Below are 26130 nucleotides of genomic sequence, written 5' to 3'. Positions count from 1 at the left end.
TCTACTCCTGACGTCATCACGAGTACTTTTTCTCTTTTTAACACTTGTGTTGTTGCCTTAATTTATCCGGGATCGACGCATTCATACATTTGTATGAGATTGGTGTCTAGTATGAATATATCCATTGAACCTACGAAATTTATAATTAGAGTGCCGAACCCATTAGGCTAGTCAATCTTGGTCGATAAAGTTTGTAAGAATTGTCCTTTGACGATTCAGGGCCACTATTTTTCGAGTAACCTTATATTATTTCCATTTGATGAATTTGATGTAATACTTGGTATGGATTGGTTAGCCCTGCATGATGTAATTGTAAATTGTGGTGGCAAGTATATTGAATTGAAGTGCCCAGATGGTAAGATTCTACGGGTTGATTCGAGAGAGTTGGATACTCCACCGGTTGTAATCACAATAATAGTTGCTTAAAGATATATGAGAAAAGGGTACGAAGCCTACCTTGCTTTTATACTGAACACTAAGGAAATAGAGTTGAAGATTGAGTCTATACCAATAATATGTGAATATCTACCTGAACTAACTCCTGATAGAGAGATAGAGTTTGGTATTGAACTAGTGCCAGGAACAACTTCTATTTCTATTTCTCTGTACAGGATGGAACCAACCAAGTTGAAAGAGTTAAAAGTACAGTTGCAAGAACTGACGGATAAATGTTTCGCAAGGTCGAGCTTTTTGCCTTAGGGTGCTCCCATATTGTCTGTAAAGAAGAAGGATGGGTTGATGAGGCTATACATACATTATCGACAACTGAACAAGGTGACTATTAAGAACAAGTATCCTTTTCCAAGAATCAATGATTTGATCGACCAGTTGAGGGGAGCCACTGTGTTCTCTAAGAGAGACCTGAGATCCTGCTACTATCAGTTGCGAGTTAAGGAATCGGATGTGCCTAAAACAGCTTTCAGAACAAGGTATGGTCACTTTGAAATCCTCGTGATGCCATTTGGTTTAATGAATGCACCGGCCGTATTTATGGACCTAATTAATAGGATATTTCGGCCATATCTGGACAAGTTCGTCATCGTGTTCATTGAGGACATTTTGATTTATTCCAAGGATAAGATAGAGTATGCGAAGCATCTGAGAACTGTGTTGCAGACTTTATGGGAAAAACAATTGTATACTAAGTTTAGCAAGAGTGAATTTTGGCTCCAAGAGGTAGGGTTCTTGGGTCATATTGTTTCGGGTGATGGCATCCTAGTTGATCCAAGTAAGATCTCTGCCATCATTGAATGGAAACCACCTAAAAATGTAGCCGAGGTTAGAAACTTTTTGGACTTAGCCGGTTACTATCGAAGATTTGTGAAAGGATTCTCCATGATAGCGACTCCAATGACGAGGTTACTACAGAAAGACGTGAAGTTTGAATGGATAGAAAAGTATTAGTAGAGTTTCGAGAAGTTGAAGACATTGCTAACTGAAGCTCCAGTTTTAGTATTGCCCGAGCTGGGAAAAGAGTTTGTGGTTTACAGCGATGCATCCTTAAATAGACTGGGTTGTGTACTTATGCAAGATGGCAAGGTGATAGCTTATGCTTCACAGTAGCTGAAGCCACACAAGAAGAATTATCCGACGCATGACTTAGAGATTGCCGCCATTGTTTTTGCCTTGAAAATCTGGAGGCATTACTTATATGGTGAGACTTACCGTATATTCACAGACCATAAGAGTTTGAAGTATTTGATGACTAAAAAAGAATTGATTCTGAGACAGCGGAGATGGTTAGAGCTAATTAAAGATTACGAGTTGATCATCGATTATCACCCGGGAAAGGCGAATGTGGTTGCTGACGCGTTAAGCAGAAAATATTTGTTTGCAGTAAAGGCCATGGACGCTCGACTGGCGTTGTTTAATGATGGTTTAGTTTTGGTAGAGCTAAGGGCCAGGTCGACATTTTTTCAGGAAATTTATGATGCTGAGACTAATGATAGTGTCCTACAAGCTAAAAGAGCTGAATGTGAGTCTGGTAATGAATTAGATTTTCAGATTAGTCCTGATGGATGCTTGATGTTTAGAGACAGAGTTTGTATACCGAGGGACGATGAAGTTATTTGGAAAATCTTACAAATGGCACATGATAGCCTTTTGTCTTTTTAGCCGGGGAGTACCAAGATGTATAATGATTTGAAGAAAATGTACTGGTGGGACAGCATGAAAAGAGACATCTGCGAATTTGTATCGAAATGCTTGATATGTTAGCAAGTCAAAGCTGAACATCAAGTACCTTCTAGTTTACTACAGCCTGTGATGGTCCCCAAATGGAAGTGGGACAGAATCACTATGGACTTCGTTATAGGATTACCATTGACCCCGAAAAAGAAAGATGCTATATGGGTTGTGGTTGATAAGTTGACAAAGTCAGCTCATTTTATTCCGCTAAGGATAGATTATTCATTTGACAAGTTGGCCTATTTGTATATATCTGAAATTGTAAGATTACACGGGGTACCGTTATCGATTATTCCAGAAAGAGACCCGAGATTATCTACGAGATTTTGGAAGAAGTTACAAGAAGCCTTAGATATTAGGTTGAGTTTTAGTATAGCTTTTCACCCACAGATTGATGGTCAGTCTGAATAGATGATTCAGATTCTTGAGGATATGTTGCGATATTGCATCCTCGAATTTCAGGGCAACTAGGAAAAATACCTGCTATTGGTAGAGTTCGCCTACAACAATAGTTTTCAAATGAGTTTGAAGATGGTGCCTTATGAGGCCTTGTATGGAAGAAAGTGTTGAACTCCATTGTATTAGATAGAACTCAAGGAGAGTCAGATTCATGGAGTTGATCTAATCAAGGAAACTGAAGAAAAGGTTAAAGTGATACGTGATTGCTTAAAAGCGGCATCAGATAGACAAAAGTCATATGCTGATCTAAAAATAAAAGAGATTGAGTTCCAAGTTAGAGATAAAGTATTCTTGAAAGTATCTCCATGGAAAAAGGTATTGAGATTTGGCAGAAAAGGCAAACTGAGTCCTCGATTTATCGGACCATATGAGATCACTGAAAGAGTTGGACCATTAGCCTATTGCTTGGCATTGCCACCAAAACTGGAAAAGATTCATGATGTATTCCATGTAACTATGTTAAGGAGATATCGATCAGACCCCTCTTATGTGATTTCACCGACAGAGATCGAAATTAGACCGGACATGACCTATGGTGAAGAACCGGTAAAGATTCTGGCTCATGAAGTTAAACAGCTGAGAAATAAAGATGTGGCTTTGGTAAAAGTCTTATGGGATCGACATGGTGTGGAAAAGGTTACATGGGAGCCAGAAGAAACCATGAGAAGCCAATATCTTAACCTTTTTATTGGTAAGACTTTCGAGGACAAAACTCCCTAAAATGGGGAGAGAAATGTAACATTCCAAAATAGGGCATAGTCGGAACAGTGGCTTCAGGACCACAAATATGACGTTGAAATATTTATTTTATGATTATTATGAGGTCTAGAATATGAGTATATGCATGTGTTAAAGTTTCATGAAGAAATTCTATGAGTAAGGTGTCCAATTGGAAATTAAGGACCAAATTGAATAAAGTGTAAAACTTGGATTCTAAAAGTAATTTGTACAAAATTGCTTTAGATTATTAATTAGAAGTCCTTAATAAGCATTGTATGGATAAAATTTGAAAAAAGAGCTTAAGGGCATTTTAGACATTTGGCTAATTAATGAAATAAAATGGGAAAATAAGCCAAAACTTAGCTCATCTTCTCCAGCTCACTGCTGAAATTTGAGAGCCACCATAGCTAGGGTTTCTTCACTTTTCAAGCTCAATAGTAAGTGATCCCAAGCCCCGTTTTTAATGTTCTTCGTATTTTTGAAATCCCGATAACTTACTCTTTCCATTTCTACCCATATTTTGAGTTAGGGTTCATGTATGTAAAGTGACCCATGTCTGACATGTTTATTCTTTGATGATTAATGGAGGAATATGAAAGTTGGATGTGTGTTAAACATATTTTTCTAGGTGATTTTCATGAGAAACCCCTAAAAGGACCTTTTTGCAAAAGGTGTAAAATATGTGGTAGAAATGTGAAATAATGGAAAAATGTGGGCTACCATAAGAGGAAAGAACATTCGGCTATGTATAAAATTCATGCATTTTATCATACGGGCCTAGGGACTAAATCGTAAATAATGTGAAAGGTTAGGGGCAAAATAGTCATTTTTTCTGGGGGTGAAATTTAGACTCGAAAAGAATAATGTGAGGTATTAATGATTCATTTTTATTGTTATAGACGCCAAGGAACAAAGTTCGGAGATCAATGGAGGAAAACTCAAGGTTTCGGAATAACCAAGACGCAAAACCGAAACGGATTCCAGGTAAGTTCGAATAACGTTAAGTAAACTATTAATATGCCTAGTTACATGTGTTATGAATGTATGATAATTGGTTATAATGATGGCATGAAAATCCGTGAAGTATGTTAATAATAATGAAATGATAATAAATGTCCCGGTTGAAGTCAAAAAGGGAAATTCGATGGATATACCATGGCTTACATGATTTGAGATCCTGCATGTGTTGCAGAAAAAGATTTAGCCCAGACGAGTAATCTGTTGATCTCAAATATAGGAAGGATATAGCCTGGATGGGTGTTCCTTGAGTGATCAAGCCTCCCGAATAATATGTGTGCATTATGGATTTAGCCCGGACGGGTAATCCGACTAGGGTCTGAATTTAGCCTGGACTAGTAATTCAGATCCGAGCTCATTACGGGTGTTTGTCGCTGCAAAGGATTTAGCCTGAACTGGTAATCCCGCCGTATGATGTGAGGTTCGCAGGAGTGCATAGTTGAGATGATTGCTCTTATGACTTGACGGTAAATGGATAATCCATCGAGACTTCCTAGAAACTCAATAGGATTAACAAGAGATATAAAAATGAAAATGTTGAATAATGAGCTCATCTAAGACAAATTACATGGTGCTTTGTTATGAAACTAACTTGTTGATTGAGTGCATGTGATAGGGAAACTATTTCATGCTTGTTGGTTTTATTGCCTAATATGGATGTATGCTAATTAATCGGTAAGTTTACTTTCCAGTTATTCGGGCTTACTAAGCATGTAAATGCTTAGCCCTCTCTTTTCCCTGTTTTACAGAGCTCGTTGACTCGTGAAGATTGGGAGATGGTTGGAGAGTCAACACACTATCATCTTGTCTAGCTTTGGTATATAGATACTCTTATTTTGTTCAATGGCATGTATAGGCCTTTTGTTATTTTGTTATATGAGTCATTTGATTAGCCAATATGAAGGATTATAAAAGTATACATATTCACTTGTATATGGCCATGAAAATTGGCTCATGTTGGTGTAGGTTATGACCTACTAAATTGTGCATGTTATGTTCCAATGTTCTTGTGATGATTAAATATGGTGTATTAAATTAGTCATATGTAGCATGACCAAATCACATGTGGTGGTTAGGCCACAATTTTGGCAATGAGTTAAGGTAACGAGCCAATCTTAATTGAGTCACAAGTCATGGAAATCCTTAAGATAAAGGGGACAACCTAGCATGTATAAAAACCGATGAGATGAGGTTTACATGCAATGAGGTATATTATGGTCATTTAAGAGTACAATTAGACCATATTAAGTGTTATTGAAAACTATAAGTGGATATGGTTATTAAAGGGTGACCTAGGGCTTGGAAAATAGCCTAACAAGGTCCACACGGGTGGACACACGGGCATGTATCTAGGTCGTGTGTGACACACGGACCACCCCATGGGCGTGTAAAATGGCCGTGCTGCACCTAAAAATATTAAGTTAGGATGCATGGTAGTAAACACACGGGTAGGGTCACGACCATGTGTCTCAACCGTGTGAAGGGCATAGCCCAGTACACGGGTGTGTGTCTTGGCCGTGTGCTCCTAAATGCATGCTGACGTCATAAATAGAATGCTCGAGTTTTTGGACACGGGTGACCACACGGGCGAGTGTAGGCCGTGTGAAGGACACGGGCGTGTGCTTGGCCGTGTGAAAACCCCTGTAGGTTCGAAATAGAAAATAAATTCAATTAATTCCGCACAAGTAGGGGACATGAGTGTGTTCCAAAGCACACGGGCATGTGCATTGCCTCTACATGGGCGTGTGAGGCTTAACTTAGAAAATTTTTCAAGAACTTTCCCAGGTCCTCGGTTTAGTCTCGGACCTTTTTCAATGTATGTTTTGGGCCCTGTAGGCCCATAATAGTGACACTAAGATGTTGTTTGATTGGGTTCAAATTGAAACAAAATTTTATAACCCGTATTTCCTGAAAATGTTCGAGTACATGTCTGGTAACGCCTCGTATTTGATCCCGAACTCGGGTACAGGTAAGGGGTGTTACAACATGCGGTTGTTAAACTAATTTGGCCATATCACACAGTTCAATAATCATTTGCATATAAAACGTTAGGTAACTTTATACATGACCAACTATATTTTTTTTATTTTTTTATTCACTATCAACTTATATACATTACACCACAGTCACGTCAACAATTTTAAACATAAACAACAATTTTCAAGTACACCTAATTTGTATGCTAAATATCATATAAACATAACAAATCCATTATCCCTATTTTCATCATCAAATTAGCCTCCAATTATCAAATCCAACCATCATAAAACATGAACATCGTTTGCCTTTTTTCTAAATATATTTTCCAAATCAAAAATGTCAATTGCACATGCTATGCTTTATGCCAAAATGTCATATACTCCACCAAATCATTTCTCACTTATTCAACTATCAAATTTTGAAATATAACACATTATACTAACCTCGACTTTCGAGCATTAATCTAACAGCAGCCTAATGTCTTCTAGCTCCTTTGTTAGTCCCACGAAACTTGGCCCATGATTTCACCTGTAAAAGCTATATGTTAGTTCAAACATATGATAAAGAAAAACATTTACTATACAAACTACGTATTTATTAATAAATAATTTTTACCTTGTCACCAATGAAACATGTATTGTTCATTCACTTAGGGATGTAGAAATGGTAGCCGTCACTAGGCCAATGACTGTAGCAGAAGTAGGCAACCATCGATTGACATCTTATCCAGTTCCGTGACCCGACACAACTCTTGATATAACGTGGCCAACATGGCTAATCCCCAACTCAGTTTTCTACATTCTTTGAAGTCTACTAGGTGTAGAAGCCACCTTATGTGTACCTAAATTTGAGATTTATCAGATATTAAAATGCCCTCGGTTAACTGAAGGATGAATGCTCGGGGCGTATTGTCGCATCCACGGGAAGATTATCAATTTTTTTCGCCAACCAATTCATCGATATCCAACCACCATCAAACTTATTTTGGACCTTCCTCAATAATGCCGGGTAGAGATTCTCTTTATTGGGAATGATCGCAGCTTCTGTGATGACCGGTCCATCCATTGGCAGACTTAGTCGTAATGCCACGTTCTCCAGTGTGATTGTACATTCGTCGCATGGAAGATAGAAAGTGTGTGCCTCGGGTCTCCATTTTTCCACCAACCCGTTGATAGGTCTAGGATCGAGTTTACAGCCTCCGAGCATACACGACTCATGCAAAAATCCCGCCTCTTGCAAGTAACCACGAATTTCGATAATCGGAGGCTTTTCCAAATTATGTATGAACGCCTCCAAAACACAATCATCCACCTACTTATAATGATAAAAAATATTTAAATTTATTAAAAAATATTTTAAATTTAACTTAATAGAAAAAATAATGAAAATTAAAATTTGGTCTTACCATTTTTGCTTGAACGACGAAAATGTGCTTATCATCGAAATGAATTAGAGAGGTTGCCATTTTTGAAACTTAATCGGAATGAATCAAATACTGAATAATTAAAAAAAATAATATTTTTAAATGATATTATCAAAAAATTTTGAACAAGAACTTGAGAAAATTGAGAGAGTTAAGAGAGTTAAGAGATTGGAAAGAATTGGGATAATAGGATGTGAGTGAAAAAATATTTTGAGGGGTATGTATAGGTAAAAAAAAATTTGACTTTACCCTTTTAATTTTTTTTTACCATTGCATGGCTAACAATCATTTGAACGTTGAGGGAAAGTGAGTTTAGCTGGCACCTCTAACTCATATCCATCGCCAAAATATAGTCATAAGGCATTACGAAATAAAACACGATTTCAAATAATTAAATATAAATATTCATATATTCACATAAACAAGTCTTGAAAGTTAATCAAAATTTATTTCATAAACTAATACAACTTTTAAGTTTGAGCATTTCATATCATATGTATAAATGGTCATATCGTTCACATGAAACAATATATAATATAATATATCAATAATTTCATATATGCGACATTATCATAGTATTTATATGAATCTATTATGCTTTACATATTAATACCAAATAAAAGCAAGTATTCGGTTATGAGTCAACTCACTTTATTTCCTGGTCTATTCGGCTAATATATCATTGTATACATTTGCAAACTTACACAAAATTAGCAAGTTCATATAACCACATACATATGTATATAGCATCCATAATTATGAACATCTTTACTCACATATAAGGCACATAAAAACTTAACTAATATGATAAGAAAAAATGTCATATACGTATGTCTTAACTTATTCCATAAGTAAACACCAAAATTTGTATCATGCATATGTCTTTCTCTTTACCTATCAATTTCATAATTTACCTTAACTCAATAAGATTCATAATGAACCATACGACTAAACATTTATATATCATCATCACAAACGTCATGAATTATGGTTACATCCTCGATATAGACTCATTACAAGACCAAACATTTATGTATAACCTAATCAATATATATATATATATATATATATATATATATATATATATACGTGCATGGTGTGCATTTACCCTAAAATCAAGGCCACATTTGATGTTTGAACATATTCTAAAACGATTGATCAAAGAAAACATAGACATTTTTCATTGCTCATCATCTTGTTTAGTTGAAACATACTACTTTAAAACACATACACAACCAAAATTCCCATCATCGAATTATCAAAACTAAACTTATTAAACAATAATGCTAAGAACATACTAAATCAAAACTGAGCATAATGGGCAAGTTCACATATATACCATTTCTTATAAAGCACATCCAAAATAACCAAAAATATTTATGACTAACATCTCCATACCTCATGCAAAATCATTAACCAAATTCAATATACAAACACATAACACATATTATGTTCATTCGTGACATGTAGCATATTAATCAAAATAGACTCAAACCATTATTATGCCGTAACCAAATTCAAGCATAGAAATAAGCCATTTTCGCATGGCCTTTATACAAAACCAAAATTCATCATTTCAAAACACATTCCAGCCTATACATGCCACAATTCAAGTTCGATTATTTAAATACCGAATCTGTAGATAGTGTGATAGACTTTGCTGACGATCCTCGAGCTTGTAACTTGAATCCAAAATCTATAAAATAGAATCATACATAAAAACACAGAGTAAGCTTTTGAAGCTTAGTAAGTCATAAGAAAATAAGCAACCCAATAATATATTCAACTCAATTAAATTGAATCAAACTATAATATCATTTTCACATCTAATTACAAACTTACCATCTCATAAATAATGTATAAAATCTCATACATAATTATTACCTTGGCCAAATGCTTATCTAGTTAAAATGGTAAAATATCATTCAACTTCCAAAGCCATGATGTCATTTTATGTTCAAATATACCTATATTCACATACACAAACTCATGAATCAAAGACAACATTTTATACATACATATATTATTTGGCCGAATATACAAGATCACATATACCCTTATTCAAAACTCATTTCAATAATATTCACATTATTTATTCACAAGGCTGAATCCCTACCTTATTCACATACATTCTTCCTTTACTTCATACATGATTTATAACCAATATCAAACAAGCTTACTTACCTCATTTCAATTATATATTAAGCTAATTCATACCTGATCATTCAACCCGTTTATACGTTCAATCACAACTTATTGTTGCCTGATGAGCCATTCAGAATTGGATAGGACACTCGAATAATCACACACATCGTACAATGCCAACGTCCTAGACGTGGTCTTACATGTAATCACATATAGATGCCACTGTCCCAGACAGGGTCTTACTCGCTCACATATATCTGAATCACATATTGATGCCATGTTCTTACTTGCACACATAAGTCGGAATCCTATGTCATGAAATATGTATCCTAACTATTCCTATGGTTCATATGGGGCTTTCGGACGTCGTAACTCAGTCGAAACGTGTAACATCCCTAATCTGACCTTAGTCGAGAAGTGGTTTCAGGACCACTAAACCGAGCCGCAAAAATAATTAAATGTTAAATTTCATGTCTATTATATGTGAAATTACATGTGTGAAATTTTGGTGTATTGATTTTGTCATTTAGATGTGAATTTTATTAAAGGGGCTTATATGTGAAACATTGAAAATGTATGAGGTTAATTAAAAGGGCCAAATATTTGCATGATTTAAAAGATAGGATTTGCATGTCAAATGCACCATTTTAATTTTAGTGGCCGACCATGATTGCACTTAATTTATGTGTATATGTATTTTATATTAAGTAAAATGATTATAATAAAAGATAGTGAGTGATAAGAACATAGGGGAGACTTCATTGTTTTTGGGTTCTAGCCGAAACTAAAGAAAGAAAAAGGGGAAAGTGACTTGGGAATGTTCGGTCTTTTGGAGGCCAATTTCTAAGCTCAAGAACAAAGGACACCAACTTTGGATAGGGGAAAAGAGAAAGTAGTTGAATAGCCGATTTGTACTAAGTCGATCAAATTCAAGTAAGTTCTTAAGTGTTTGAACTTTGGAAATTTAAGAATAAATTGTAATAACTCTGCTTAGGACAGCAGCAGTAACGTGAATTTAGAAAATCACCATAAATTTTTGGAGTTGAATTAGGGGCTGAATAAATTATGTAATTAAATATTAATGAGTCTAGTTTCTTATAAAAGAAACTGTGTAAGCAAAGCAATTGCTGATAATGAGATATTTAAAGTTGTGTGAGACAGTGTCAGAATGACTCCAAAATCCCCTGTTCTATTTTTAGAAAACAATTATAAATTGTACAAAAATTGTTATAAGACAAACTTTATATGCTTAGACTCCTTAATGAGTCTAGTTTCAAATGAAAAAAACAAGAACATATTTTAAATTCTGTACAATGAGGAATTTGATTCGTAGTGAAGAGTGGTCAGTATAGTCAAATAGTGATACAGGGGAAACTTTAAGAAAAATCTGGTATTGATTGGCCAAACCAAAAATTCTGAACATTTTATGGATAAAATATGTATGAGTCTATTTTTAGGGAAAATTAACGGCACTTCATTTTGAGTTTTGTAGCTCCAGTTACGAATAATTTAATGACTATTGCTCGGGAAAAACAACTTGTAGTGAATTTGTGATTAAGTAGTAAACATTGATAAAACTGTTTGAGTTGCTTATAAACTATCAATTAAAATTTTAATCAAAGTACCGAATCCGTATTAAAGTGAGGCTATAAGCCGTAAATGACTAGTATACCTAGTCAATTTTGTTATGATGAAATTGATGTCCAAGATATATATATATATATATATATATATATGTGGTAAAGGCGAATGGCTAATGTAAAATATGTATGAGATATATATATGTGGTAAAGCCAAATGGCTAATGTGAAATATGTATGAGCCATGCATATGTGGTAAAGCCAAATGGCTAATGTGAAATATGTATGAGATGTGTATATATATTGTGGCCGAATAACAAATTGTGAAAGGTGTGTATTAGTAGATATTTGATGAGGTAAATGAATTACAAATATGATAGTTGATGTGAATGTTGTAACATGGGTTTAAATGTACTTGAAACTTGAAAATATATTCTTGGTAAGACCCGATGACTACGTGTGGAGATTGTAACGCCCCGTACCCGAGACCATTGCCGGAGTCGAACACGAGGTGTTAATAGACTTAATTCATTACTTAAACAGCTCATACAATTCATTTTAAAATTTCCAGACAAGCTGGCTAACTGCATCACAGTCGCTTTAAAAATCATATCTCGAGTTCCGAAACTCAAAATCCAATTCCATAAATTTCTCCTGAAACTAGACTCACATATCTATCTACTAATTTTTTTCTAGATTTTTTGGTCGGTCCAATTAGTACAGTTTATTAGTTAAAGTCTCCACTGTTTCAGGGTTTGACTACTCGGACCTCTGTGTATTACGAATCAGATATCTCCTTCTACAGAGCTTCAATGACTATGCCGTTTGTCTCTAATAAAACTAAACTCAATAAGGAATCTGTACATATAAAGCATGACTTCTAATTATCTTTGTAAATTTATGGTGAATTTACAAAGTCAGAACAGGGGGTCCAGAAATCGCTCTGGCCCTGTTTCAAAAAAATTTAAACATCTCATAAAATATAACTCATATACCTATTTTGTTCCATCCATATGAAAATAGACTCATAATTCTTCAATTCCATATATTATTCATCATCTAATTGTATCTCTACTATTTTTAGTGATTTTTCAAAATCACGTCACTGGTGCTGTCTGAATCTATTTTATGGTAAATTTTACCTATTTCATGGTTTCCATGGATTAGCTAGCAATTTAGCATACATAACACCAAATATGATCATGATTAGCCATTCCAATGGCTAATCATTACCAAGCATTTCCATACCACTCAATAACCATATCATAAGACCATATATACAAAATGATTATAATGCTATACATGCCATACTCAAAATATACAAGCCATTATGCCAAGATGGTATACAGACGGTGTGAGCGAGCCTCCGACCGTTCCCGATTTACGAAGTGGCTTGTCAAAACTACAAGGAATGAAAAGGAGGAGTAAGCATAAATGCTTAATAAGTTCACATGCAAATAGCAAGTAACATAACCATATAAGCAAACATAAAACATCATTTGCATAATCATCACCAAGACATTCATATCACATTTTCATTTATCATCTTACCATATTGTTGTTATATCGATTTTTCAACCCGAGGGTTAAGTACATACTTGTTCAAAGTATCCATTTCACAACACTTACCAATACGTCCCTTTCATCTTGAGTATTCCTCTATTTCAGTAGAACTTTACCCGTTGAACACATCGGAATATAATTCGGATACATGGAAAGTTTGCACATAAGTGCCACATATTAGCCAAGCTACCATGTAACCCGCCCATAAGTGAACTCGGACTCAACTCAACGAGCTCGGACGTTCGCATCCATAAGTGAACTCGGACTCAACTCAACGAGCTCGGATGCCTAGTTACATCTCTCGAACTCGGACTCAACTCAACGAGTTCGGACATTCGCATCCATAAGTGAACTCAGACTCAACTCAACGAGTTCGGATGCTCAACCATCCTAGTGACATGTCACTTGTATCCTAATCTATTCCTAAGGTTCAAACGGGCTTTTTTCCTCGATCTCACATCTTTGCCGTCTTCCACGGAATATCGGAACCGATACTCAGTGATAGTTCATACTCATCAAGTAATTCACATAATTACATATTATTCAACAATAACCACAAAACATAACGTTTCATGATAATAATAAGCATCATATCATATAAACAACATTAAATTCCTTAAAACAACAATTATGTTACTACATTTACACATGAACTTACCTCGTATGCGAAAATGGCTACTTTTACCATTTCGTCCACAACTTAGTATTTTCCCCATTTTAGCCTGAATTTCAGTTTTCCTTGCTCTATCATTTAAAATATAGTCTAATTAGGACTCACATTATTCAAATTGACCCAAAATCATATTTTGGAAAAATTACAATTTTGCCCCTAAAGTTTTGCATATTTACACTTTTGCCCCTAGGCTCGGGAATTAAACTTTATTCCTTATTCTTATGTTTTATAACATGCTGGTCATTTTTCCCTTCTATGGCAACATCAAATTCTCACTCTAACATGTACTTATGACTATTAGGTATTTTTACCGATTAAGCCCTTTTTCTCGTTTTCACTTAAAACCGAGTAGCACAAGTTGTCTAACATAATTTAAAACCTCATATTTTATCATAAAATACCAAAATACACAAGTTTCACCTATGGGTATTTTTCCAAATATGAACCCTAGGTTGAATTATTGCTAGCATAAGCTTAATTGAGCTACCGGGACTCCAAAAACATAAAAATCATTAAAAACGGGGCTTAGAATCACTTACTATGGAGCTTGGAAGCTTGAAACAAACCCTAGCTATGGAGAACCCTTGAAATTTCGGCCTAATGAAGAAGATGGACAAAAATTGGCTTTTAATTTTGTTTTTAATTCATTTTAATAACTAAATGACCAAAATACCCTTACTACTAAACTTTCCAAAAATTCCTTCCATGTCCTAATTTTGTCCATGAACTTAAAATTGGTCAAATTGCTATTTAAGACCTCCTCATTAATATTCCAAAACAATTTCATACTAAAAACTTCTAGAATGCAAGTTTTGCAACTTATTCGATTTAGTCCCTACTTTCAATTTAAGCACTTTAGGCATAGAATTTCATCACGAAATTTTCACACAATCATGCAATCATACCATAGACCTTAAAATAATCATAAAATAATTATTTCTTTCTCGGATTTTTTGGTCACGAAACCACTATTCCGACTAGGCCCAAAATCAGGATATTACAACTCTCCCCCTTCGAGGATTTTCGTCCCGAAAATCTTACCGTAAAAGTGGTCTTCACTTTTAATCTCATATTCGGTGTCGAAGAACTTGCACTTAGACTGTACCTCCATTACATCTCTTCAATTTCTCATATGATCTAAAAGCTTACAGTCTCAACTCTCAACTGTTCTTAAACTTTCAACCCTTCTCAGTTTCCCATGATATCATGACATAAAACCCGGATCTCAACTTGATTTAATGGAGACCGGAATTCCAAGAAATCCAACAATCAAAGAGACCTGAAATTCCATGAATCTAATGAGTAAGAATTCATTCAATACAGATATGATTTATAGATCTCGCCAAACATTTAACAATAGGATACATCACATTTTCCTCTTTCCGCCATAGAAATTATTCTGATATGGCCTCAAGAATAATCCTTCTCATTTCCATCCCAATATCAACACTGACAAGGATAATTTTGATAGATCCCAATGCTCGGCTTTAACCCCTTTAACAACTCCAATTTTATGTAACATCGGATGCTCTAAATTATCACATTACCTCACTGTCTTGAAACACATCACAATTCATACAACAGTACATTACTGAAAGTCAGGAAGTCTTTACTCAATGTAGACTAGTCTAGTTCAGACGCTTCAGTTACCAATATTCTCATCTATCCTGTAACACCTCGAACCCGAGACCGTCGCCGGTGTCGGACACGAGGGGTTAACGAGCCAAAACCACTTATGGCACCGACCAATTTGACATTCCCAGGCAAGCTAGAAAACTGCGTCGCTGTCGCCTTAAAAAGCATATCTCGAGTTTCACAACTCGGAAACTGATTCCGTAAATTTTCCCTGAATTTAGACTCATATATCCATCCATGTATTTATTTTTAGAATTTTTGGTTGGGCCAATTGGTACAGTTTATTAGTTAAAGTCACCCGTGTTACAGGGGTCGACTACACTGACCTTCGCACGTTACAACTTGAATATCTGTCTGTACAGGGTTTCAATACTGATGCCGTTTGTTTCTAATGAAACTAGACTCAAAAAGGAATCTGGACATATAAGGAATGACTTCTAATTCATTCTGGATAATTTATGGTAAATTTTCAAAGTCGCGACAGGGAACCCAGAAACCGTTCTGGGCCTGTCTCACGAGAACTTTAATATCTCTCGGTATACTATTCATATGATCGTTTCATTACTTTCATATGAAAATAGACTCGTCAAGGTTCGATCTCATAATTTATTCACTATTTAATACGATTCCTACAAATTTTGGTGATTTTTCACATCCACGTCACTACAGCTGGCAGCCTCTGTTTTTAAAGTAGGCTTTACCTATATTGTAGTTCCCATGGACCAACTATAGTCTAGTCATACTTAGGTCCACATATGATCATATTTAGCCATTCCATTGGCTGATCATGTGACCAACTCTCTCATTCCAAACCATAATCACATTATGAAACCAAATATAATTACAAACAACATATGGTCAAATTCCATACTCCACTTTTACGAACCATTTTCGCATGGCCGCACACATATACATCACAAAGTACTTAAAAACAACCAAGGGTGGTCCTATACATGCCATATCCAAAACTCAACTAAAGGAGTACCAAAAAGGGCTTTGATAGTGTGGTTGACTTCAACTTCTATGATCCCGAATCCGATTGCTAACGAGCAAAATCTATAAACAGAGAAACAAAGAAACGGAGTAAGCAATTTATGCTTAGTAAGTTTCGAGCCATAATATACACACAACCAAAGCATAGCATTCAAGTAGCTAAACAATAATTCATATGCACAACTTCTCAAAGACATGCTTACTTCACAATCCCAACTCTTATATTCATACACTAATAACGGCTTAGTCAAGGCCGATAACTCATTTATCATCGGAGCGAATACGCACATACACTTACTCATAGTGTGCAAAGCACACACGAAACGTACCTTGTTGTTGGGAATTTCACAAGCGTATTAACTGAAAATTTTTACAGCAAGTTCAAAGTTCTCGAATCACATACCTTCGGAGTTTATCCGGATATAGCTACTCATTCAAACGCCTTCGGGACATAGCCCGGTTATGGTAACCCGCACAAAGGCCTTTGGGACTTAACCCGGATATCACAACTCGCACAATTGCCTTCGGGCTTAGCCCGGATATCATAACTCGCACAATTGCCTTCGGGCTTAGCCCGGATATCACAATTTGCACAATTGCCTTCGGGCTTAGCCCGGATATCACTCGAACATTCATACACATCTTTGTTTCAATTTCATAACACAACTTTTATGCACAATTCACTTAGCAAAAATATCATTTCGGCTCAATGGCCACATACAAAGGCACAATTTCGATTGCTTATTACTTCATTCAATCGAATCAAAATCTAAGTTTCGATACTCGAAAACTTACCTCTGACGTGGTCGAACGATTTCGATGGCTATTCGACGACTTTTTCCTTCCCCTTATCGGATTTAGCTCCCCTTTGCTCTTGAGCTTAATTTAACAAATAAATTGGTTTTATCATTTGAGCATCGAAAGAGGAATTCAAGATACCTAGCCAATATATATACTCATTAGGCATCAAAGTCGCATATGTACGAAATCACGAATCGAACTCAACACATTAGTTAATATTCCTCTTAGCCGAATTTTCTAAGCCAAGAATAGGCATCAATATGCTTGCCTCTAACCGAATGCATGCACACCAATTTCCCTTCTTGTGGCCGAACATACATGTCCATGTTGAGGCCACTTATACACTTAATACCACACAAAAACAGCATACATTTTACTACTAACGCATTACATATCGTAGCTCAATGCACATCTCTCATTTACTTCATAATCGAGACATCATCACAAGCAAATATACACCTCGAAATAGCATATATGTCACACCAATACATCGTGTGCAAACATATATACATATATATATGCTAAAGCCGAATCTCAAGTTGGTTGTAACTAAACATGAACAAAATTTCAATACACAAATCTTACTTCCCATGCAATGAGCATAAATCACACTTATGGATGTACCATGGCCGAATACATCACAACACCATAATTTTGGTCATGATTAAACAAAGAACTCAATGCCCTACTCAAGAATACCAAAAGAAATTTCAAGAGTAGTCAATCCATCATTACATGCATCATTAGCAAGCTTCACATTTAGCATGCAATGGCTTCAACACAATATCAATCTTGGCCAAACACCATTTCCATGGCATAACAAGGATTTGAACCATGGCTAACATGCACATCAAGTTAGCAACCAAAACAAGCATGAATCTCATGACACAACCTCAAACATACCTTAATCTTGATGCAAGTATAGCCAAATCTCCTTCTAGTTCTCTTCTAAACCAAGCATGAAGCAAAAATCCTCCCTTTTTCCTTAGTATTTTCGGCCAAAGAAGAGAAAAATGGATGAACAAAATTTTTCTTTTCTCTTCCACAATGCACGACAAGGGGGGGGGGTTTCACTCACACACACACATTTTTTTTTTCTTTCTTTATTACCCATACTTATTTGTTTATTGTTTCCCCCTAGTGCACCAACAAAACATGTTTCATGACATGTTTAGCCTATGATTCCTTGTCATGGCCGGCCACTACAACTTGGGGGGGGGGGAATTTGACATGCAAGTCCTCCCCTTTGACTACATGCACTATTAGGTCCTTATAGATTAGCCTTTCACTTTTTGAAAGTGTCACACAAGTCCTACTAACTGAATTCACATGCAATCGGCTAAATCGGATCTTGAAATTTTCACACATTCATAATTACATATTCTAGACAATAAATTTTACATTCAAACATTCCGGTGACTCGGTTTAGCGGTCCCGAAACCACTTCCCGGCTAGGGTCAATTTTGGGCTGTCACATATCCGAACTCTGTCAACATGTAATAAACTTTTCAGCTTTCACAAGATGGAAACCTTATCATTCGTAGTGACTTAAACTAATATCCAACTCTTTTCTAATAAATATACACTTCTCGTTCAAACTATTTACTCTTTTATCCGTACAAAATGAAATTCTATTATCAGACTTAGGAAAAATAATCCTGACATAATTGTCACATGAAATCTTTCAAATAAATAATTTACCATACCGACTGAAACTCGCGCTTTTATCACCTATGCCTTTACTGATGTCAAATCCTTACACAGAAATTAGAAAAAATCTCAATACTAAAATCACCACATTACTAAGATCAAATTAGAAGTATAGTCATATTTGATATGATTATCACGAGCTGAAGAACACACTTCGAACACGAGTCATAATTGACAAATTATGGAACAAAGATAACAAGGAAACCGAATAAAGAAATCCAAGATAGAGAAATCCAAAATAAAGAAATCCAGAATAAAGAAACCCAAGATACGATACTATGCCAGAGAATCGAAAACCAAACTCATAGAGAAAATACAGAATACCCCGATAATTCTTCAAAGAAAGAAAGTCCAGAAGAAAACATCATTTAATCCCACTGAAATCAAATATAACAAGATCAATATATCTTCCCATACATATATATCAGATGAAGCATCAAGTAGAAGAAACAGAATCATAATATCATACGTATTCTCTCATCAATTCTTATAAGACGAAATGAAATAGAATACCCGATGAAATAGAGCAATATAAATTATAAACCAAATGACTACCAATGCTTTCATCCAACACCGAATTAGAAGACATTCCCATATAACAAGAATTTCTTGAAGATCAATAGCCATAGAAATATTTCGAGAACGGGTAAACACATAGAACATCTCAAAAGAGACGCTAAATCTGTCTAGTCATAATCTGTCACACTCGGATAGTTCACATTTCAATTATCATTTCCCCAACTAGTTTTGCCGTCACAAATTTCATATTAAACCATTCACTAAAGAAGGCCAATTCTGAATAAATTTCGATTTACACTTTTCTCGACCTTGCACCGAGTAATTCGGTTTACCAAGGAGAATTCCTTTTCTAATCGGGACAAGGCATAACTCCAATAATCTTTACGTCAATCCGATACTTTCTCGGCTCGACTTTACTTATCAGCTCATTTTCAATCTCTAATCATACTTATAATTATTCTATCACTTTGTACTCTTTGGGTTCTCAACCGGAAACTTATTCAATACAAATCTCATAAAATTCCATTATAAGTACCACTTCGGTAAGGGGGAGGGGTTGTAGGATCTCTGACTCGACTTTCTTATACATATACATATGACACAACTTCCATCATCATAGTAACATCATCAAAATCATGTCATTCATTCATGTTGGCTTACACCAATTTTCCTATTGTCCCATTTAGACAATATACTTATGCATACATTCTATGTTTTCTAGACAGCTTTACTTATCCATTCATTTAATTAAATTAATTCATGCTCATGACATTATATAAGGCCAAACAAACATAGATATTTGCATCACAATCACAACTTTCATTTCGTGCATCATCATGTACATATCATTACAATCATATAATTCATTCCAACAATTTAACATAGATAAGTTCATTTCATTATAATCCTTTATCTCATAAAAATTATATATCATTAACATTTATCAACATTCGATGTCCAAATCAAGACAAGGACATTTTCACTCGTATCATAATATTATGACCTTTATTCATACCTCTACTACTTTCTATTTATTTCGTTCATCTTATCAAGTAAGCCACATACACTACATCATATGAGCATTAAGCAAATATGAATATTTATCACAACATGAACTTTCATCTCACATATTATCACATATGTATCATAAACTTTTATTCATACTTTTCTGAACCGAGACTTATCATAATCATAACTTTACTCAAATACCTTCACATAACCGTGAACATGGTCGGCACAGCTCGGTTGGAGAGTACCCTGTCCAAATAAGACGGTACTCATACGCGTCAGAAGACATCACACTATCACAAATCAGTGGCATGTATAGCTAAACTTTTACACATGCTCGGTTAGTCCGAGAACAGACTAAACCTGCTCTGATACCACTAAATGTAACGCCCCGTACCCGAGACCATTTCCGGAGTCGAACACGAGGTGTTAATAGACTTAATTCATTACTTAAACAGCTCATACAATTCATTTTAAAATTTCCAGACAAGCTGGCTAACTGCATCACAGTCGCTTTAAAAATCATATCTCGAGTTCCAAAACTCGAAATCCAATTCCGTAAATTTTTCCTGAAACTAGACTCACATATCTATCTACTAATTGTTTTCTAGATTTTTTGGTCGGTCCAATTAGTACAGTTTATTAGTTAAAGTCTCCCCTATTTCAGGGTTTGACTACTCTGACCTCTGTGTATTACGAATCCGATATCTCCGTCTACAGAGCTTCAATGACTATGCCGTTTGTCTCTAATAAAACTAGACTCAATAAGGAATCTGTACATATAAAGAATGACTTCTAATTATCTTTGTAAAATTTATGGTGAATTTACAAAGTCAGAACAGGGGGTCCAGAAATCGCTCTGGCCCTGTTTCAAAAAAATTTAAACATCTCATAAAATATAACTCATATACCTGTTTTGTTCCATCCATATGAAAATAGACTCATAATTATTCAATTCCATATATTATTCATCATCTAATTGTATCTCTACTATTTTTAGTGATTTTTCAAACTCACGTCACTGGTGCTGTCTGAATTTATTTTATGGTAAATTTTACCTATTTCATGATTTCCATGGATTAGCTAGCAATTTAGCATACATAACACCAAATATGATCATGATTAGCCATTCCAATGGCTAATCATTACCAAGCATTTCCATACCACTCAATAACCATATCATAAGACCATATATACAAAATGATTATAATGCTATACATGCCATACTCAAAATATACAAGCCATTATGCCAAGATGGTATGAGATAGTGTGAGCGAGCCTCCGACCGCTCCCCGATTTCGAGCTGGCTTGTCAAAACTACAAGGAATGAAAAGGAGGAGTAAGCATAAATGCTTAATAAGTTCACATGCAAATAGCAAGTAACATAACCATATAAGCAAACATAAAACATCATTTGCATAATCATCACCAAGACATTCATATCACATTTTCATTTATCATCTTACCATATTGTTGTTATATCGATTTTTCAACCCGAGGGTTAAGTACATACCTGTTCAAAGTATCCATTTCACAACACTTACCAATACGTCCCTTTCATCTTGAGTATTCCTCTATTTCAGTAGAACTTTACCCGTTGAACACATCGGAATATAATTCGGATACATGGAAAGTTTGCACATAAGTGCCACATATGTAGCCAAGCTACCATGTAACCCGCCCATAAGTGAACTCGGACTCAACTCAATGAGCTCGGGCGTTCGCATCCATAAGTGAACTCGGACTCAACTCAACGAGCTCGGATGCCTAGTTACATCTCTCGAACTCGGACTCAACTCAACGAGTTCGGACATTCGCATCCATAAGTGAACTCAGACTCAACTCAACGAGTTCGGATGCTCAACCATCCTAGTGACATGTCACTTGTATCCTAATCTATTCCTAAGGTTCAAACGGGATTTTTTCCTCGATCTCACATCTTTTCCATCTTCCACGGAATATCGGAACCGATACTCGGTGATAGTTCATACTCATCAAGTAATTCACATAATTACATATTATTCAACAATAACCACAAAACATAACGTTTCATGATAATAATAATAAGCATCATATCATATAAACAACATTAAATTCCTTAAAACAACAATTATGTTACTACATTTACACATGAACTTACCTCGTATGCGAAAATGGCTACTTTTACCATTTCGTCCACAACTTGGTATTTTCCCCATTTTAGCCCGAATTTCAGTTTTCCTTGCTCTATCATTTAGAATATAGTCTAATTAGGACTCACATTATTCAAATTGACCCAAAATCATATTTTGGAAAAATTACAATTTTGCCCCTAAAGTTTTGCATATTTACACTTTTGCCCCTAGGCTCGGGAATTAAACTTTATTCCTTATTCTTATGTTTTATAACATGCTGATCATTTTTCCCTTCTATGGCAACATCAAATTCTCACTCTAATATGTACTTATGACTATTAGGTATTTTTACCGATTAAGCCCTTTTGCTCGTTTTCACTTAAAACCGAGTAGCACAAGTTGTCTAACATAATTTAAAACCTCATATTCTATCATAGAACACCAAAATACACAAATTTCACCTATGGGTATTTTTCCAAATATGAACCCTAGGTTGAATTATTGCTAGCATAAGCTTAATTGAGCTACCGGGAATCCAAAAACGTAAAAATCATTAAAAACGGGGCTTGGAATCACTTACTATGGAGCTTGGAAGCTTGAAACAAACCCTAGCTATGGATAACCCTTGAAATTTCGGCCTAATGAAGAAGATGGACAAAAATTGGCTTTTAATTTTGTTTTTAATTCATTTTAATAACTAAATGACCAAAATACCCTTACTACTAAACTTTCCAAAAATTCCTTCCATGTCCTAATTTTTTCCATGAACTTAAAATTGGTCAAATTTCTATTTAATACCTCCTCATTAATATTCCAAATCAATTTCATACTAAAAACTTCTAGAATGCAAGTTTTGCAACTTATTCGATTTAGTCCCTACTTTCAATTTAAGCACTTTAGGCATAGAATTTCATCACGAAATTTTCACACAATCATGCAATCATATCATAGACCTTAAAATAATCATAAAATAATTATTTCTATCTTGGATTTTGTGGTCACGAAACCACTATTCCGACTAGGCCCAAAATCAGGATATTACAGAGATTATGTCCGGGTAAGACCCGATGACTACGTGTGGGGATTATCCGAGCTAAAGGCCTCGCTGATGATTCGAGTAAAGCGTAAGATTATATGACTTCACAGTAACAATTGTTAATAAATACGTTCAATGCGTTAAGTTGGACAGGTATGTATTCTGAGCTTATATTTAAGCTTGATTTGAATTAAATCACAAGGTTGTTATGTGATGCATATGTGAGTAAAACAATAAGACTGTTTCTATGATTATTGCGCATTTGGTCAATGTTAAAAGTTAGGTGAAAATACGTAATGTACCTATGTTTATAAGAGATCACTATCAAGTGAGAATTTATCTGCTTATTGTGTATTACGCAATTGTGTATATTCGGCCAAAAAGGGCAGTATACCTAGAAAGAGGTTATATGAGAATTCGTAAGATTGACTTTAATTTGGTTGGTCAGGTATGCGATAAATACTTGTACATGTTAGACCCATCAGAATTAAATCATGATTGTAAAGTGGAAAGCAAATATGAAAATGCTATATGAATATGTGGGTATACAGTTATGGAGAAATATTATAGGATATTGGGAGATATACATTTTGACTTGACCGATGAGGGTAACTATAGATATGAAATGAAATGTTATATATATGAATCAAATAAACAAATTGGTTATATTTGAGTTCAAGAGTTTTTTTTTTTAAATTTGCTTAAGACTTACTAAGCTTATAAAAGCTTAGCTTAAGACTTACTAAGCTTATAAAAGCTTACTCTGTTGTTATGTTTCTCTGTTTTATAGATTGTTGAATTTGGCCTTTTGCTCGGGGATCGTCAGCAACTTGTCACACTATCACTATCCACTGCTTGGTACTGCTATGTTTTGGATTATCTTATGGCATGTATAGAATAGACTAGTGGCGGAAGAATAGTTTGGTTAATGTATATAAGCCATGCGAAAATGGCATCTTTTGAATGTTTACTTAGAGAAGTTTAAATTTTATCCCTGGCTGTGCTTAGTACTTATTTAAATGAATGATCTTTATTTCAAGAAAAAGTTCAAAATTTTACTGTTCTGACATGAGTTACAAGTCCGGTAATGCCCCTTACCTATTCCGGCGACGGTTACGGGATGGGGGTGTTACAAAACGAATTCAGAAATGTAATAACCAAGCCTTTTCATATTCTGCCATAACAAATATAAATTCTAACATTTTATAACAGCATATATAATTAACATTTAACTACTATTAAACAGGTCTATTTGCTTATAAACTTACCTCGGACGATATAAAACGGAACAGAGCGGCTAGTCGACAACTTTCGTTTTTCCCCGATCCAAATCCAATTTCTTTGGTTCTTGATCTAGACATATTAAAATTAAGCTCATTCAAACATATTTTCATTCAATTTAGTCCAAAAACACATAAATGGGTAAATTACATTTTACCCCTAACATTTACAATTTTTACAATTTAGTCACTATTGCACAAAACACAAAATACACAAAATTTCTCCATACCCAAGCTAGGCAGAATATTACCCATATCTATACAAGCCCATATAATTTATTTATTTCACATTTTAGTCCCTCAAATTATTTTTTTTTGCAATTTAGTCTTAATTACTCAAAATCATCAAAATGTCCAATACAAAACATGTTAATCTAAAACATATCTTCCATATTTCATCATCAAACAACAAAAATCACAAGCTCTCATCAATGGCACAACTCAAAATATTCATCAAAATAAAAAATTCAAGCATGGGTTTTGTAGTACTCGAAGCAACGATCTCAAAAATGAAGAAATTATAAAAAACCGAACAAAAACGAACCTTGTTTGAGCTTGAATAAGTGTCAAACCCTAGATTTGATATTTCTTTCTTCTTTTTTTTTTTTTAGTTTCGGTTAAAGAGAATGAATAAAGAAAAGCATGGCTTATTTTATGATATAATAACATATATTAACTTATTAACTAATTTACCTAATTAACCTTATGTCTATTACCGTCCAAAAAATATGCTAATGGAATATTTACAACATAAATTCTCCAAATTAGAAAACCATTAACAATTTGGCCCTTATGCAGGTTACTACCTAATTTTCATTTTACGTGATTAAGCCATTTTATTTAATCGAACACTCAAATGATAAAATTAAAGAACGAAAATTTCACAGATATAAATTCACACAAAATAAAAACAGAATGTAATTTTTAAATATTTTTCTGACTTGGATTCGTGGTCCTGAAACCACCATTCCGGTTAGGGTCTAAATCGGGCTGTTACATGGGCGCACTTTTCGTTTCTCTCTCCAAAATGACCTATTTCCCTTAAATTAAAAAAAAAACGGCTTAAAAGCCTAATTAAAAAAAATGGCATTTTTTCCCTAATTTAGCTCAAATATTCATTCATTAATTACCTAAAGTTTTAACTAATATTGAATTGTCATAACTATCATATTTAGAGTTATTTTAGTATAGTTTTTATAACACTTTAGAGAGAATTTCAACATTTGAGTTAGTTTTATTACATTTTATAGTTTGTTTAGCTTAATTATATTTTATTTGACTTTTATC

At 34.7% G+C, this 26130-nt stretch overlaps 1 long non-coding RNA gene across 1 annotated transcript; it reads left to right on the top strand.

Annotated features, from left to right (window-relative positions):
- The first annotated feature begins 23681 nt into the window (after nucleotides 1-23681).
- LOC128281657 (uncharacterized) lies at nucleotides 23682-24608 on the top strand. The gene is made up of 2 exons (XR_008271909.1): nucleotides 23682-23716; nucleotides 24354-24608. It is a non-coding gene; the product is annotated as an uncharacterized LOC128281657 (long non-coding RNA).
- Nucleotides 24609-26130: the final 1522 nt, after the last annotated feature.

The sequence above is a fragment of the Gossypium arboreum genome, chromosome 10 (assembly GCF_025698485.1).
Source record: "Gossypium arboreum isolate Shixiya-1 chromosome 10, ASM2569848v2, whole genome shotgun sequence".
In the NCBI taxonomy this organism is placed as follows: Eukaryota; Viridiplantae; Streptophyta; class Magnoliopsida; order Malvales; family Malvaceae; genus Gossypium; species Gossypium arboreum.
This window is presented reverse-complemented; position numbering and strand designations above follow the sequence as displayed.